The sequence below is a fragment of the Podarcis erhardii genome, assembly GCF_964252035.2.
Source record: "Podarcis erhardii genome assembly, chromosome: 5".
In the NCBI taxonomy this organism is placed as follows: Eukaryota; Metazoa; Chordata; class Lepidosauria; order Squamata; family Lacertidae; genus Podarcis; species Podarcis erhardii.
The window spans coordinates 84,564,005-84,581,415 of NC_138509.1; the positions used below are offsets into that span (position 1 = coordinate 84,564,005).

Sequence of the window (17,411 nt, forward strand, 5' to 3'; positions counted from 1 at the left end):
CTGAGAGACGAGAGAGAAACAACCCCGGAGGCGGTGCTCGCGCTCGCTCGCTGCTGCTGCGTTCGCTGCTCCGGTGAAAGGAGCTGTTGCTGCTGCGGAGCGAGCCAGGGGTGCAGCCACACCTGCAACACAGCTGCGTCGCCCGCATCGCCAGACCGGCTCTCAGGTAGGCGAGCGCGCCGACAGCAGCAGCAGCAGCAGCAGCAGCAACCCTGCTGCAGCCAGCGCCGCTTGTGCGGGGTGGAAGAAGCAGAGCTGGGCTATCTCTCTTTCTTAAATAGGATAGTTATTTTCAGCGCTTTTGAAAGAACGGCGCAAGGGGTTGCGTTTGGCGGTGTTCTCAAAAAGATATTTTTTTTTAAAGGTTCCCTTGCTGCTCCAAAGAACGGCACGCTGCTCCTTTTTCTTTTATCGCGGATGCCAGATGTTTCAGCCAAACAACTTAAGCCACTTTCGATCTCTTAGGAAATGCCGCCTCGGTTTCGTAGACGCGGCTTGGCGAATCCCTCCGAGGCACTGATCAAGAGCCGCGGCTGTTTCCTTCCCTCTGGTGCCTAAGAGGGTGTATATATATTCTTGTGTCCGCATATTATGCAAACGAGACGCGTTTCCTCAGAAACAAAAGCCAAACTAACCCCTGCGATCTTTGCTTTCTCTTTCTTTTCCTCATCGGGATTTTGGCCAATGCCCGATTTCTCTGAGTCGTTAGAGAAAATGCTCCTTTTACTCGAAGGGAGCTCGTTTTCACTCATTGCCATTCTCCGTAAGCAGCGATTCACATGTGCTCTTTGCTGGGAGTCTTTCAGACAATGCTGCCATTTACTGTAAGAGATGTACAGAACTTTAAAATGTAACGCTGAGAAGTAGCATTTTAGTGTTCGTGGGTGCGTCTCTCTGTGTGTGGCAGAGGCGCTATTATTGCTGCCTCTTAATATGTATCACCTTAGATTAGGCGTTCTTGATATTTGTTCGAGATGCTATCTGTGTTAATTTCATACCTATCTCCTCCTACGGTGGCTTCTGCTGCATAGCATCGGGGTATCTCTTAATTAACTGTTTTTGAAACATGTTGGACGTTTTATACTGAATCTTTGTGTATAGTATATTGAATATCAGTCCAGTAAAAGTACCCCCAGTCTATGGGCATTTGTATATTTTCATGTCTATTGATAGAAACTGAAATCGGTGGCACTTTTGCCATTGACTTCAAGTGCATCATTGTTTAGTAATTCTAGCTGCTGTTAAAAGAAGAAAATGAAAGTGAGTTCTCAAATTGTATATTAAACAATCTTACCAACAATAGAAAAGGAGGTGATGTAGTGATCTAGAGGGGGTGAATTGTGCAGTTTTAACAAGCCATCTACATTTGGGTCTCCAGTACACTTAAGGTTATAATTCTCTGTACGCTGTCTTAGCAGTATGCCTCATTCAACACAGAGGGGTTTACTTCTGTGTAGAGACCTGGTTGTGTGCTGAGAAACTTGGACCTGCAGCCTAATTCTGGAAATGTTTACTCAGAAGTAGGGCCTGCTGAATTCATTGGGACATACTTCTGGGTAAGTGTGCAGAGATTTATTCCTATTAATCAGTGAGTCTGCTTTATATTATGCTTCCAATTATATAATCTGCATGCCTCTAGATGGTTGCTAATGCATGCCACTTGCAAATACAAGACCCATCTTTGATTAGAACTTTGGAAGTTTCACATTTCATGTGAAATTGCAGAACCAAAAGTTGGTGTTTAAAATTAAGCCAGGGGAAAGAGAATCGGGAATCTTTCATACTGGTTGCATCAGATGATTGACCCTGTCAACCAGTGGTGATAATGGAGAACTACTCTGCAGAAAATCTGTGTTACCTTTGAAACTGCTGCCTTTGAAACTACTGCCTCTGTACAGTGCAAGTGAGACTTCAGCTATATTGGACAGCAGCATAGTGTGTCATCATTCATCACTTTTCCCCATTTGTCAAAGGGTAAGAAGCAAGAACGTTATGAAATGCATCTGAATGTTACACCCTCTTAAGAAGAAGAAAAATCTCCTTAGCGTTCTAGTCTTCACATTTTTCCCTTTCTTCCCATAGTTAATCACAGAGTGCTTCTCAGCATTGTGTTCTGTGATGCTACTTGTAGGCTAAAGGTGAAGTAATCCTATGACAGAGAAATGCAGACATTTCAAGTTTCCCAGCATTGTGTTTTTCGGAACAGTCCATGAGATTATGAGAAGATTTCAAATGTTGAGAGGAGCAGATGTTGACATTTTCTTAAGCTTGACAATTTACGCTTCCAAACTGGATTTAAGCCAAAATAATAATAGGAAACCAATGTCAGTAGCGCCTAGGTGAAAATAAAAAATTGACTAGGATTTTGTTTTGGAAGTTTCTGTTTTTTGTTGGGGTTTTTTAAGGTGTAATCCTAAATGTGTTTACTTCGGGCAATGTCCTTATCCCAAACCATTGGTCCATCTAGTCCAGTATTTCTACACTGGAAGTAGCACTCAAAGGCTTCAGACACCTACCTGGTGATGCCAGTGATTGAACCTATTACCTTCAGCTTGTGGAACAGGTGTACCACTGAGCTACAGCCCTTCCACATAGTAAATAAGCTCAGATCAGTTCAGCAGAACTTATTCCCTTAGGATGCAGCCAATTTATATTCTGAAACCTTTCATGCAGTGGTGAGTAAAGCTCTGTACATCATTAACAAATGTAATTGTTGCCGTCTGTGAAATTACTTTGGAGTAACTGATGAATTGCAGCACTTGGACCGGCCCATTTGTTTTGCTGTACTCCTCTAAAATGCACTCCCCTTTATATTCACTCTGACATTGTATACACCTTGTCAGATGCCAAAAATTCTCCTAATTATACAGGCTTTCCCAGAAAGACGTGTTGACCAGCAGGCAATATCAGATTTCTTCTGGAAACTTGTTTTTCTATATCATATTTACTGTATTTTCAGTGTTGTATGCCACAGTGATAGTTGCTAATATTTAACAGTCTTCAGGATTTCCAAATACTCCCTTTGAACATAGCAGTGGGTGCAGTGGTCTATATGCCTGGTCCTGAGTATGTATGTGCCAGTGCCACAAGGTTTTGAGGATTAGGCCATAGCTCATATTTTGGTGCTTAGATTATGCTTTGTATTCATGTTCCCCACTCCAGCTTTTCGGGCCCATATCTTACATTCCCACAAGTTTCTGACTGCTGTTGCCTTTGGTTTATCCTTTTTTTTACCAATCATGCACAAAATGAGCTGTAATAAGCATACGGAAGACAGGTGAACTCAGTAGTGGTGACACATCTAGAGCTGTTGCGTTCAGTCTTGCTTGCAGATTTCCCATGGGGAGAACACGATGCTGGACTTAGATGAGTCTTCTGCCAGCAGATCTTTTCTTAGATTGCTGTCCAGTGATGGGCGCATGTGCAGGAACATACAGAACCTCCATCCAGTGCCTTTGCATTGGCCAACTTGAGCCTGCATAAGAGCAACAATAAGGAGTTCATCTTTCTGCTCAATCAGGGTAGCTCTGAATGTAGCTACTTCTCTGTCCAATTCATGCCTGTGATCTCAGAATAATGGGAGGTCACCTAAGTCCCGCCTTTCATAACCTCGCGCCTCTGGCTGTTATTGGACTACAGCTCCCAGCATCCCCAGCCAGCATAGCCAGTGGTCAAGAATGATAGGAGCTGTAGTCCAGCAGCAACAAAATCCCTGATGGATGGCCCTACAGCCTCTGCACCTCCACATAGCAAAGCCCATGACCTCTCAAAGTGGTCTGTTCCAACGTCGGACTTGTCTTCCTGTTAGGCCATTTAGACACAGTGTGTGTTCGGACATGGGGAATATTGCATCCGTTTTCCTGGTTGTAGTGCTAGCATTTCGGTTCCATTTTCTAATGTCCTTTCACACTGCAGTATACCTGTTGGGTTATGCAGATGCAGCTTTTGGACCCAATATATTGCCATGCTGCAACGAAATTTTGTTTGGCAACTAAGCATCGGTAGGCACTTTCTGACACTAATGGGTGTTATTGGACAGCATCGCTGTCCCCCAAGTTTTCCGCATATGTGTGCTTCTGTTCCCCCATGAAAATTGCAGGAAAGAACTGCATGCTTATGTACCACCCCCGGTTCTATGTCTTGTTCTGGTTTAAGGGGACTGCCAACTGTCCCCCCCATCCTAGAATCAAATACCAGGAAAATCAGCCCTGCATATATATGTCCTTAGTTTCCCTGAAGTGCAGTTTACATCATGTGAACGCTCAAACATAATGCAGAAATGAACAAGTTAGGGAACCATCAGAGGAAATGGAATAAACTTCTGTGGGAATGCAGCTGAAATTTGCTTCCACTTATTAGTTTGCTGTAGATTTGAAGATAGCATGAAGTAGGTTTTTATTATGACATGAGCGTTTATAAATTGCTACCTGATTAAAGAACTCTTAGTGGGTTAGTTATATGAGTTTTGATTAATTGTGAATTTTGATGACTAAATTATTGATTAAATCTGCACACAGTTACACATGAACAAGAGGCATAGTGCTGAAGGCAGAAAACCAAACTTATAGGTGATCCACCCATGATTTGTAGAAAGCACTGTTTTAACTTTACTACAAAAGGGAATGCCATTTCTATGATGGCAGTCCCCAGCTACCATTTTTGTAAATATTTGAATTTTTAAAAACCCCAGTCCTGCCCATAAGGCAGGGCATCATCAGTTTTCATACTGATCATCCGGACATCAAAGTTCTACAGTAAACCTCTGTTTCTGTAGGTTTCCATGCTGCACACCTTCTGTGCTGGCTTTAGACTTCCCCTTCCATCCATGGAAGGATGCAAAAGCCACTGGAGCAAGGAGTGGAGGTGGTTTTTAACCTTTATCCCTTTCGCAATTCCCACATTCATTTCCCACACCATTCTGGAGGGTCGCTTAACCATGCAGAGCAGATTCTTAGGAGGTACAGGACTGAATCCAGTGCTGTGTGCATGGAGTTTGGCTTGAACAATGGAGCATCTCCCTCTTCTGCTTGCGCATCCCCAAAATCTGCTGTGGGTGGTCATGTCCCCCCCCACACACACACACACTGGAGCACAGAAGGCTGCAGAGTAGAGGAGAGAGACGTTTCCTTGCACAGGCAGAAGTCTGTTGCACAAGCAGAATGACAGTGTGCAGTGCAACCTTCAGAAATGGGTAAAAATTGCTTCTCTCTACCACCTGGTACAAGGGACGCGGGTGGCGCTGTGAGTTAAACCACTGAGCCTAGGGCTTGGCGATCAGAAGGTCGGCGGTTCGAATCCCAGCGACAGGGTGAGCTCCTGTTGCTCGATCCCTGCTCCTGCCAACCTAGCAGTTTGAAAGCACAAGAAATTGCAAATAGGTACCACTCCGGCGGGAAGGTAAAGGCGTTTCCATGTGCTGCTCTGGTTTGCCAGAAGCAGCTTAGTCATGCTGGCCACATGACTTGGAAGCTGTACGCCGGCTCCCTTGGCCAATAAAGCGAGATGAGCGCCGCAACCCCAGAGTCGGTTACGACTGGACCTAATGGCCAGGGGTCCCTTTACCGTTACAGTGGTACCTCAGGTTACAGATGCTTCAGGTTACAGACTCTGCAAACCCATAAATAGTACCTCGGGTTAAGAACTTTGCTTCAGGATGAGAACAGAAATTGCACGGCGGGAGCAGGAGGCCCAGTTTCAGGTTAAGTTCTTAACCCGAGTTACCACTGTACACTTGCAGAAGTGACTTGTTTCTCCTGCCAAATCTGGATCCAACCCTCTCTCTTTGCAGTAACTCACAGGTGTCCCACTGAGGCAGGATATTATGTTCCTTTTATCTTTCATTCCTATTTACAGGAGATCCAAGGAGTCCCTAAGGCACACTGAACACACAAACGCACACCAGAACCGCCTCCCTCCCATCTACTGCAGCTTCTTGTGTTGTATCGGAAGCTTTTCTAAAGGTCCCCCGAGTTTTTGAGCAGGGCTTATTGTCTGGAGCGGAAGTCTGCAGTCAAAAGTAGAAGAGGAGTGCTTGCAAGCTTCGTTCTGCCTTCAGATGTTCCCCATGTGGCCTTTTGGATCCCAGCCCCTTTATGCTTGCCTTTTAAAGTTTATCCTAAAGCTCAAAATATCAATTGAGCATCACAATCCTAAGCATGTTTTCTCAGGAAGTGTGTCTCATTGACTTGCATGGCTTATTAGCTCCAGCTCGTGATATCAAGGGGGGAGCTTAACTTCAAGCTCGGATTCAGACAATGCGCTAACTCGAACCTTGGCTTAGCTCAGCACGCCAGTCAGGGTGTTTTCAGATGTAGAGAATATTTCATAGTTTCCCCGATTATTATACTATTGCTTCTATCCTGTTTACTAATTTTCCTATCACACAGTAGTACCTGTTGCTTTATGGAACGGCGGCTTTTTGACTGATATGTTGCACTAAAAGTAATTCACACCAGTGATCGTGATGTGACGCAACAAACATCATTGGCTGACATCTCTGTGCACCAACCCTTTCCACACGTTTGTGCTTCTGTTCACCCACAATTCCCCCATTAAAATGGCAGGAAAAAAACTGTGTACTGCCCCAGATTTTGGCACTTTACTCCAGCTATTTTCCTGGTTATGGGGGCTGCAAACAGATTTGTTCAGGAATCAAATAACACGGAAACACGTGCTATATTCTATCACTTTACTCCTGCAATTTTGGGGGCTAATGGGATTGCAAACAGATTTTTTTCTGAAAGCTATTGGCATGGAAGTGAGCTCAGGGTTTGAAATTAGCAGGGCACCAGGCGCGTTTTTGCAACTGAAGATTTTCCGTTTGCGAGCACCTCCAAAACTAGGGGGGCCATTTTTTGCACCTGGCTGACACTTAAGAATTACTGAAATGGATGTACTTTGAAGATTCAAAGTATATGTTAAGGATAGACATTAAGTTAAGGCACGGGTAGGCAAACTAAGGCCCGGGGGCCGGATCCAGCTGAAATGCCTTCTCAATCTGGCCTGCGGACGGTCCGGGAATCAGTATGTTTTTACATGAGTAGAATGTGTCCTTTTATTTAAAATGCATCTCTGGGTTATTTGTGGGGCCTGCCTGGTGTTTTTACATGAGTAGAATGTGTGCTTTTATTTAAAATCCATCTCTGGGTTATTTGTGGGGGCATAGGAATTCATTCATTTTTATTTTTATATTCAAAATATAGTGCGGTCCCCCATAAGGTCTGAGGGACAGTGGACCGGCCCCCTGCTGAAAAAGTTTGCTGACCCCTGTGTTAAGGAGTTTAACAATAAAGAGTAGTTTTGAAAACTGAAGTATGGTATCTATATTTTTATTGTAAACACCAAATTAAACATGCAATAACAATTTCCGCTAAAAATGTGATATTAGCTATGTGTCACTTACGTGAATTGCGTATTAATTCATGCTTATCAAAATAATAAAGAAAAAGTGGTTTCTGACCCGACCCCCCCCCCGGTGGCGACTAGACATTCTGTTTTGATGCCCACAACCCAGGTCCTAGAAGCCATTTGGCTCCTAGCTTTTCTATCCCAGTTTCTAACTGAAATTTGAGCTCCAAATTCTCTGTATGTTTCACTAGACTTCCACAAGTGGCCTATACTTCGTGTGAAAGCACAAAAATTAACTGGGAAGCGCCGGGCTAAGAGAATAAACTCATGTGTGAATGCAACCTTAAAGAAACAACAACAACCAATGGGCCATAGAGCAGCTTCATGCTCATCTCTGGGCACATATTTTAGTTTACCATGTCATGTGACCCAGACCCCACTCCTCGCCTCTTTCATCTAGCTTGCTCTGTCCATTGCCTGTTGGCTTTTATTTATTTATTTTAATTTGTTTAATCATTTTTTGATACAAACATCAAAAGACACATACAAAAAAAACCATAATAGCAATAATAACACAGTTTGACAGTTCAGATTCGAATACACTAATATACCTACGACTACACCTTTTTTAAACAATATTTTCCCACCTCTCTCTCCTCCCCCTACTTCCCACCACTATCCGCCTAATCGCTTAAATATTTGCTCCAGATTTCTTCATATTTATCCATTCTTACTTTGCGTCGACATGCAATTCGTTCGTATGTAGCTAATCTGTCCATATTATCAATCCATGTGCTCAGTGGAATCTTTTTGTGGCTCTTCCAATTCTTTTATAACAGTTCGAAGAAACTGTCTTCTTTTGTGTGAATTGGGTCAAATTTGCATTATTATTTCCTTTAACTATGCGTAGTAGTGTAGCCTTATGAGGCTTTGCCCTCGGGTGGGAAAAATATTGCGCCTGGGAAAGGGAAGTGGGAGTCAACAGACACTCAAGGAATAGTTTTGGAGAAAAGGCTTTTTATTTCTACCATCCATGAACTGGTAGAAGGAGCAAGTGTGATAAGTCACAAAAAGCATGCTCGAAATTCACAGTCATGTGCACAAGCATATATACCCCTTTCCAGTTCCCTCCTCCTTTCTCCTCCCTCAGGAGTCCTCTGAGCATGAACAGAAAGCTGTCTTGGGACTATTGGGACTCTTGGCACCCTTCCCAGGAAAGGGGTTTCAGAGTGTTCAGATATGTTTCAATCTCTTGTTCTGGCATGGTTCCCGGACAGAAAAGTAAGTTGCAATGTGGTTCTTTAGCAAGGCCAGAAGGCATCAGAAAGGCCTGAGGAACAATGGACTGGGTTCCCTACCTTTGTTGCAATCTTTTTAGTTACAGCAAGCGGAATGTTTCTGATGCTTAGCTAATGCCTTTTAGCTGCTGAGAAATATGATTTTGAAAAGCTCTGAGAAGCTTTGAGCCTGCTTTGGTGGGGGGTGACTTCGGGCCTAGGTGAGGTCACCTGTCTTCACCTTCCTTCAATTGAAAGGAGATGAATAGAACTTTTGATAAACTGGAGGAGGGATTTTGGCACAGGACTTGTTATTACTTAGATGCTTGTTTCAAACCCCGGACAGACCAGTATTTGCTTTGTTTTTAAACTCATAACACAGAGCACTCTCTAGTTCTTCTTGACATAAATTCAAAGAAATCACAGCTCTCTTATATAAGGAAGGATAATGCCCAGGGTATGTTGAAGCATAAACACAGCCTAGTAACCTGTAGATCCCTGCCCAGAATATTTAAATCAAAGTACTGTAATACTTAATTGAGATGAAATTTCCAAAAAATGCTGAAGCTTAGGGGAGTTTATGGGAAACTCCATCTGAAACACTGCATCTGAGGAGTGTAATTGGTGGGCAGGGATTTTTGCATTGTGGGTGTCCCTTAGGCATATAATAGCAACCACATGCATTAATAGTAATTTCAAAACTGTTGTGAATTGATGCTGAGTGTTGAGGCTGATCACCAAAGAATTGATGCTTTTGAATTATGGTGCTGGAGGAGACTCTTGAGAGTCCCATGGACTGCAAGAAGATCAAACCTACCCATTCCAAAGGAAATCAGCCCTGAGTGCTCACTGGAAGGACAGATCCTGAAGCTGAGGCTCCAATACTTTGGCCACCTAATGAGAAGAGAAGACTCCCTGGAAAAGACCCTGATGTTGGGAAAGATGGAGGGCACAAGGAGAAGGGGACGACAGAGGACGAGATGGTTGGACAGTGTTCTCAAAGCTACTAACATGACCAAATTGCAGGAGGCAGTGGAAGACAGGAGTGCCTGGCGTGCTCTGTTCCATGGGGTCACGAAGAGTCAGACACAACTAAACGACTAAACAACAACAACAATTGCAGTTGCACAGAAAGGCCACCTTGTACCAAGTCATTATGGTATTTATTTTTTCACACAAAGGAAATAGATGTGTGTGTGTATGTGCATCTCTCCCTCAGCCCTGCCAAAAGTCGTCTTGTTTTTTTAATGCTCCTCCTTACTAATGAGAGTATTTGGCAATGCCCAGTTGTGCATGCTGTGTAAAAGATAAGGCAGATGTTCTTTTTGGAGTGAAGCTTAATGTTTCATAAGTTCAGGAAAGCCTAGAATCAGGATTTTAAAGAGCAAATTGATTTGCGTGATTTGATGAGTGTATTGGCAGCCGTAATGTCCTCCTCCTCTTAATAGCTTTGTTTGTTACTTTCCATTAGTTTGAACGAAACAAGGATGGCAGATTCTGTTCTGCTTGCTCTGATGATTCAACTAATTTTAATAAATCAAAGTTATACATGTGGCAGAAATGAATTGATTCTCCTAGCTAACAAATGGGCAAAGATTATCAAATTCCCTCTTCTTTTTCATAACAAGGGCCTTATATTGTTAACCTGTATATTGCACACCTCCAAAGGAGTATATATGGGTCATACCAATGAATGGGGCTTAGTTCAAACATAAAGGGGAAACTGTTTTGCAAAAGAGAGCTGAGGGGAACGTTTGGGTTGTATGCTACCTCCCTTTCTTTTCTGTGCCCAGAAGAAGTACCGTAACTGATCTTCAGGCTACAGTTTACTGTGATGACCAGGCTCACAACTGTGGTTTGCTTTAACCACAGCTACTGAGGATAAACCAGGGGAACAAACCAGGGTTTCAGAACATGATTTGTTCTTGCTATCCCTATTTTAGCACACTGCTTTTCCCCAAGTTTGGATATCACAGCATACTACTGTTAGCTAACTTAAAATAGAAATAGGAAATAGAAATAGAAAATCTTCCTTGTGGGCATAAAGTTGGAAGAGCAGGGCAGCATGTAAGTTCAGGGTCTGCCACAACCTGTTCACAATCTAAACAGTGGTTTCCAGTTGCATCTGAACCAAACTCCCGTATGGTTGGGTGGGGTTTGAAGTCAGTCACCCCTAATTCTGACTCAAGACAAGTGCGTTGGGTAATTTTCAAAGTTCCTGTTCCACTAATGCAAAATACTTCCACTTGTGGAATGGAACCTTCCCCTTCTCTCCCCTACAGCCCCCCATACACCTTCAAAATTACGTCTGGAGGGCTGGGGGATTCTCCAGAGCTGATTTTGGGGGCACAAGCAAAGTTCCACTTACAGAGCACTGGACATGGCTGTAACACCTCAAACTCTAATGCACACTTGTATCTCTTCCATAGTCCTTGTTCGTCAACTGACTTGGAGGAACTATGGAAACTCGATTCTAGGTTTTGGGAGGGAAGTGTCCGAAAGATAATTTCAGTTAGATTTAATAACATGAAACGCCGTAAGTAGGTTGGCTTTGCAGTCACTAGAGGAGTACATTAATCTTAACATTTTCCTTCCTCGTGTGAAAATGTGTAATGGAACTGCTTCCTCTTTAGATTTGCGAGATGCCAAATTTTAATCCTTAAATTCTCCTCAGGTAACTGATGAAATATAGAACATAAACTCGGCAATAAATCTGAGTAATAAGATACACTATACAACTTGTATACCTGTGGCTGTCTCATTCCAGCGCTGCTTTAATCAATATTTCTACACTGCTCGGGTTTTATAGGAGAACTTTCCGTTCTGCCTCAGCTGCATGAAACCCCAATCCTAAACATTTCCAAGAGCATGGCGGCGCCCCTGTGCTGCCATAAAAACATATTGGTTTCCAGATACGTCGATGCGGTGGGCATTAGAGTGAAACTGCACATCGTGCACAAGCCAGGACTCTACAGACCGCACTGGCCCTGCGACACACCCCTTTTCTTGCAGGAATGTGTCTTTGGACTCTGATAATGCCCCTTGCTTGCCTGGATGAAGGATAGAAAGGAATGTGTGTAGAGATTAGGTTATGGTACAATGGTAAAATGTACAGTCATACCTCAAGTTGCAATCGCTGCGGGTTGTGCGTTTTCGGGTTACGGACGTGCCAAACCCAGAACTACCAGAACAGGTTACTTCCAGGTTTCGGCGCATGCGTGGAAGCACTAAATTGTGCTTTGCGCAGAAGCGCCGAATCGCATCATGCGTGTATGCAGATGCTGCGCTGCAGGTTGCAAAAGCTGCGGGTTGTGAACATGCCTCCTGCACGGATCACATTCGCAACCCGAGGTTCCACTGTACATTTAATGCCCTGCCCACTTTCCCCCTCTGGCTCCACCCACCAATGCTGTGCGGCCCTCGGAAGGGAACCTGGCCCTCTGGCTGAAAAAAAGGTCCTCCACTCCTCCTTTAGAAAAAGGGTGGTATATAAAGGAAGCAAACAAATACTATATTATGATGAGATAAACTCTGCATCCTGCCTCTGGCAGAAGGCAAGACTTCTGATGTCTGCTTCTGCCGCCCTGAAATAGATCTCTGCTGGTGATTCAAGGGAAGGGTTCTTAGGCATGATAAAAAGCCTCCCAGCTCTCTGTTCTGTTTCATGAGCGCAGCTTTCTGCCCGCTGAGGTTGCAGAGCCTTAATGTCCTTGATCTCATGTTGCATTCACAAGTAGTTTGATGGGAGCGACTAGGCACGCGTGACCGAAATCTCTTTGTAGATCATTCCTCTTGGATGTGTTTTTTTCTCAAGACTAGTATGAACGCTGCAGGCATATTTATGAATCATGCATTCTGAGAGGTGGTGGTTGTTTGTTTAGTCCATAATTCAAAGACACAATTCATTCACAGTTCACCACAGGGTCCTTAATAGCTGGCAGGTGTCTGAGTGGAACCAATTCCTGCCCATATGAGTTATCAGTTGGAATCATGGCTGGTTTGAATTCACTACCACACCCATGAACTCCCACTCCCACACTCCCAGTACGTTTCCGAGCACAATTCAAAGTGTTGGTGCTGACCTTTAAAGCCCTAAACGGCCTCTGTCCTGTATACCTGAAGGAGCATCTCCACCCCCATCGTTCTGCCCAGACACTGAGGTCCAGCTCTGAGGGCCTTCTGGCGGTTCCCTCATTGCGAGAAGTGAGGTTACACGGAACCAGACAGAGGGCCTTCTCAGTAGTGGCGCCCTCCCTGTGGAACACCCTCCCTTCAGATGTGAAGGAAATAAGCAGCTATCCTATCTTTAAAAGACATCTGAAGGCAGCCCTGTTCAGGGAAGTTTTTAATATTTAATGCTGTACTGTTTTTAATATTTGATTGGAAGCCGCCCAGAGTGGCTGGGGAAACTCAGCCAGATGGGTGGGGTGTAATTAATTTATTATTATTATTATTATTATTATTATTATTATTATTATTATTATATGATTGAACATTTTTTTCCCTAGAGAATGGGTGGGTCCAGCCTTCAAGCATCTCTGCTTAGCCCCCAAGCCATGCCACCTCCTCAGGTCTCTCACTCACTCTCTCTCTCTCACACACACACACACACACACACACACTTCCCTGAGCTTGATCTGCATTCTCAGGTGCATTTGAATGGCTGAAAAATATCACTGAATTGTGATCATTCTTCTTGTTTACTTGGATGAAACTGCAGAGATATATTTATGCGTGTATTTTTTTTTTACTTTGCAGTGTTGCTTATTATGCAGATGTGAGCCACATCCCTTACTCCACCCACTTTTTGACTCCAGCCCCACCTGCCACTTGCATATGTCTCCCTCCGGCTGAACAAGTTTCCCCCACCCCTGAACTAGAGGAACCTTCCTCAAGCTTAAGTCCCCAGATGTTGTTGTGGGACTTCAGATGCCATCATCGCTGACCGCTGGCCATCCTGGCTGGGGATGATGGAGGTGCAGGTCCATGGGGGTGTCCAAGGTTGGGGAAGACTGACCTAGAGAATGTTTGCTCTAGGATTGCTTCCCATTTCACTGCAACTTCCTTGTTCTTCTCTGCTGCTGCGTATTGAAGAAGCAGCGAGGCCATACTGTAAGAGTGTTGGAAAGGAACTTTCTGCAAATGGGACTTCATTTCTGGTTTCCCATGTGAAGAGTCACTTAGGAAGGTTCCCAGAAAGTCATTGAGGGCTTCCCAAACTTGGGTCTCTAGCTCTTTTTGGACTACAACTCCCATCTTCCTGTAGTTAGTAGGAGCAGTGGTCAGGGATGATGGGAACTGTAGTCCCAAAACAACTGGAGACCCAAGTTTGGGTCTAAATTTTTAGGATGTGGTGGCCTCCAGTGAAAACTCATTGCCATCCTAATTTTGCTGAGTCTGAAAGCTCCTTTTCCATCTGCATTGGGAAGGTTTGGAACATAAAGCTACACCCTCTCACTGTTATAAACAAGTGCTCTGGATTTGCAAGCTATTCCAGAGCATCAGTTAGTGGAAGGAAGCGAGTGAATTCCTGCATAATCTTTCATAGGCAGCTCAAGAGGACAAGTTTATTTAGGCTTCAATAATGATTAACACAACTCCTTTGGATCACGAGAGTGACGCCCAACCAGTAGTTTGTCTAAGAAGAAATACTAAAACCTGGCTGTCGGCCACTGAACTAGTTCTGCATTGATTTACAATTATAGTTTAATTCTTCTTTTGACTGTTGATTCCTACATGAGATTTGGATGCATATGTCCTCTGTGGATGTGTTTTTTGTTGTTGTTGTTGTTGTTCTTCCCACAACCATCAAATATCACTTTGGGCACATATATTTAAAATGATAGTCAAACGTCGCCTTCTGGCAATCTCCTTTTCAATATTGGACGAACTGATGCTGCTTGTTCTCTCCTCAGTGATTCAACACTACAGCTAATAAGAATTAATACTTAATTTAATTGACTCTGTAAATCTGCTTTTCTGGAATACTTTTTCCCTGCTCATATTAAAGCAAGATTTACAGCACTTATCTGCTGTGTATCTCACACATTAAATTAGGATGTGTACAGGCATTTAATTTTATTTTTTGGGTGGGGAGTCAGTGTGGTTTTTTACATCCTGGCCTGACTCTGACATCATAGCCTATGTGACACATACATGTAATTTTTCCCTGCTGTGAAATCCATTTCCTCCTGCTTCTTCCATTCACACTGGTGAGTTGAACCACACTGGAATGTTGTACTTCCCTCTGTGCCTCCAGAAAATGGAATGGGTTATGTTTTTTTTAAAAAAAACCGCAAAAATCCTGTTTTAGTGATGTGTCTTGACATTCTAGTAAAGATATCAGTGTGGTTAACCAGTGAGCAGGCTCTGTATGTGTATATAGTCGATCAGGATCACATGCACATTAATTTGTGCAAATTCAATGTTGCACGCTCGGCTGCAGCTTCATGCCAGATCCATTCAAGCCTTTTTCTTCTGCCTGTGTCTCTTTCTGGCTGCATCCCTCCTCCCTTCTGAACTCCCTGTACTCTCCTCCCAGTATGTTTCTGAGCACATTTCAAAGTGTTGGTGTTGACCTTTAACGCCCTAAACGGCCTCGGTCCAGTATACCTGAAGGAGCGTCTCCACCCCCATCGTTCTGCCCGGACAGTGAGGTCCAGCGCTGAGGGCCTTCTGGCAGTTCCCTCACTGCGAGAAGCCAAGTTACAGGGAACCAGGCAGAGGACCTTCTCGGTAGTGGCACCCGCCCTGTGGAACGCCCTCCCACCAGATGTCAAAGAGAACAACAACTACCAGACTTTTAGAAGACATCTGAAGGCAGCCCTGTTTAGGGATGTTTAATGTTTGATGCATTACTGTATTTTAATATTTTGTTGGAAGCCGCCCAGAGTGGTTGGGGGAACCCAGCCAGATGGCGAGGTATAAATAATATATTGTTGTTGTTGTTGTTGTTGTTATATCATCATCATCATCATCATCATCATCATCATCGTCATCATCTAGATAGCTTGTAGGTGGAAGAGTGACCAAAGACAGCAGAGACACAGGGAGAGCCTCCCCACAGGGCTTCCTCCCCCTTTGCCAACCAGAAGCCAGGTGAAAATAGGTGATTTTGGCTATAGGCAATTTTTGCATAAAGGCACTGCCTCTGGAACGTAACCCTAGCGTGGGATGTGTGGCTAGATTGTATAATAAATTCTACCCCAGATTTCAGGTTGTCTTGTGTATATATTCTTCACATTAGAATGCTCCCTGCACGAATTCACCATCTTTGTCTCCCAGCATGACATGGACTGAATCAATGAGGTGTTGATATTCTCCTCCTCCCTGCAAAATGAAAAATCCCCAAACCAACAAGCTTCACAAAACGCTGCTGTAATTTTTGCTGCCATAATGTTGTGGGGGAAAGCCAAACTCTGCATATGCTAGTTTATTTCTCTGTTGGATTTGGCTACATCTGTACAATGTCAAGCATTTGGTTGCCAAATAGAAGAGGGGAGATAATGGTGAATGAAAGAAACAGGTCCAGCAAAAAGGTTAAGTACCTTCCAGGTAATCCGGCAGACAAGATAATAAGTCATGCCCAGGTGCCTGTCTTTGCCTCCTTTGGGTTCTTTTCCACTGAGCCTTTCAGCCAAATTGAAATTGATTGAAACCTTATGGGCTCCTGGGATGAGAAGTGTGTTTATTTTATTCTGTTCATTTTAAGGCCTTTTTTTGTTTTTTTGGTTTTTTGTTTTTTTAGTATTTCAAGACAGCTAAAAAAGAAGGAACAAAAAAGCCAAGGAAAAACAACAAAGGGAGCACAAAAATAAAATAATTAACAGACAAGACATTTTTTAAAAAAATTGATGGGCTCTGTCTAACACCTGAAAGATGTTTCTCAAGCTCTGGGAGGAAGACCTTTCATTGCCTACAGACAGCCACCCAGTCTTAAACAACTCCTAACCCACAATAATACTACAACCAGACCTAACACGGACACTGGCACCAGAGCCTGCAATAAACCCAGATGCCAACTTTGCTGCCACATACACCCGGACAACACCATTACTGGCCCCAACAACATCACACATACCATCTCGGGACTATTTAATTGCTCATCGTCTAACATTGTGTATGCCATAAAATGCCAACAGTGTCCTTCAGCTCTCTATATTGGACAAACAGGCCAGACCTTACGCCAAAGAATAAACGGACATAAATCCGACATCAGGAACCACAAGACAGAAAAACCAGTAGGAGAACACTTCAATCTCCCAGGACATTCTATACAAGATCTCAAAGTAGCTGTTCTATTACAAAGGAATTTCAGAAATAGACTGGAAAGAGAAGCTGCTGAATTGCAACTTATCACCAAACTTAAAACTATGGAGAGACCTGGTTTGAACAAAGACCTTGGATTCTTATCTCATTATACATGACAAAGCCATTTTTCACCTTCTCACCCCTTGCTTTTTCCTGTTAGACCTATTGCAGTCGTTAAGAGTCGTCAACAGGCTCATCGCAGCTATCTGCCAATCACCCATTCCCACCACCCTTCTGAGTAATACCCCTCCCCACCTTCTCACTATATAGAAAGGTCCGGTGACTTCTGTTTCAGTGTATCTGAAGAAGTGTGCATGCACACGAAAGCTCATACCTAGAACTAACTCAGTTGGTCTTTAAGGTGCTACTGGAAGGAATTTTTTTATTTTGTTTTGACCATGGCAGACCAACACGGCTACCTATCTGTAACTGGAACCTGAAAGATAGTATGGAATGTATTTAGGGAAGGAGTTCCAT

General features: G+C 43.6%; 1 protein-coding gene across 1 annotated transcript in view; it reads left to right on the plus strand.

The window, feature by feature from the left end:
* Positions 1-5: 5 nt before the first annotated feature.
* The window catches only part of SERPINI1 (serpin family I member 1), a 97,972-nt gene continuing 80,566 nt past the window's right edge, over positions 6-17,411 (plus strand). The window contains exon 1 of the mRNA XM_081862701.1: positions 6-166. The gene's annotated coding sequence lies outside the window, so the exon portion shown is untranslated. The remainder of the gene's footprint in view (positions 167-17,411) is intronic.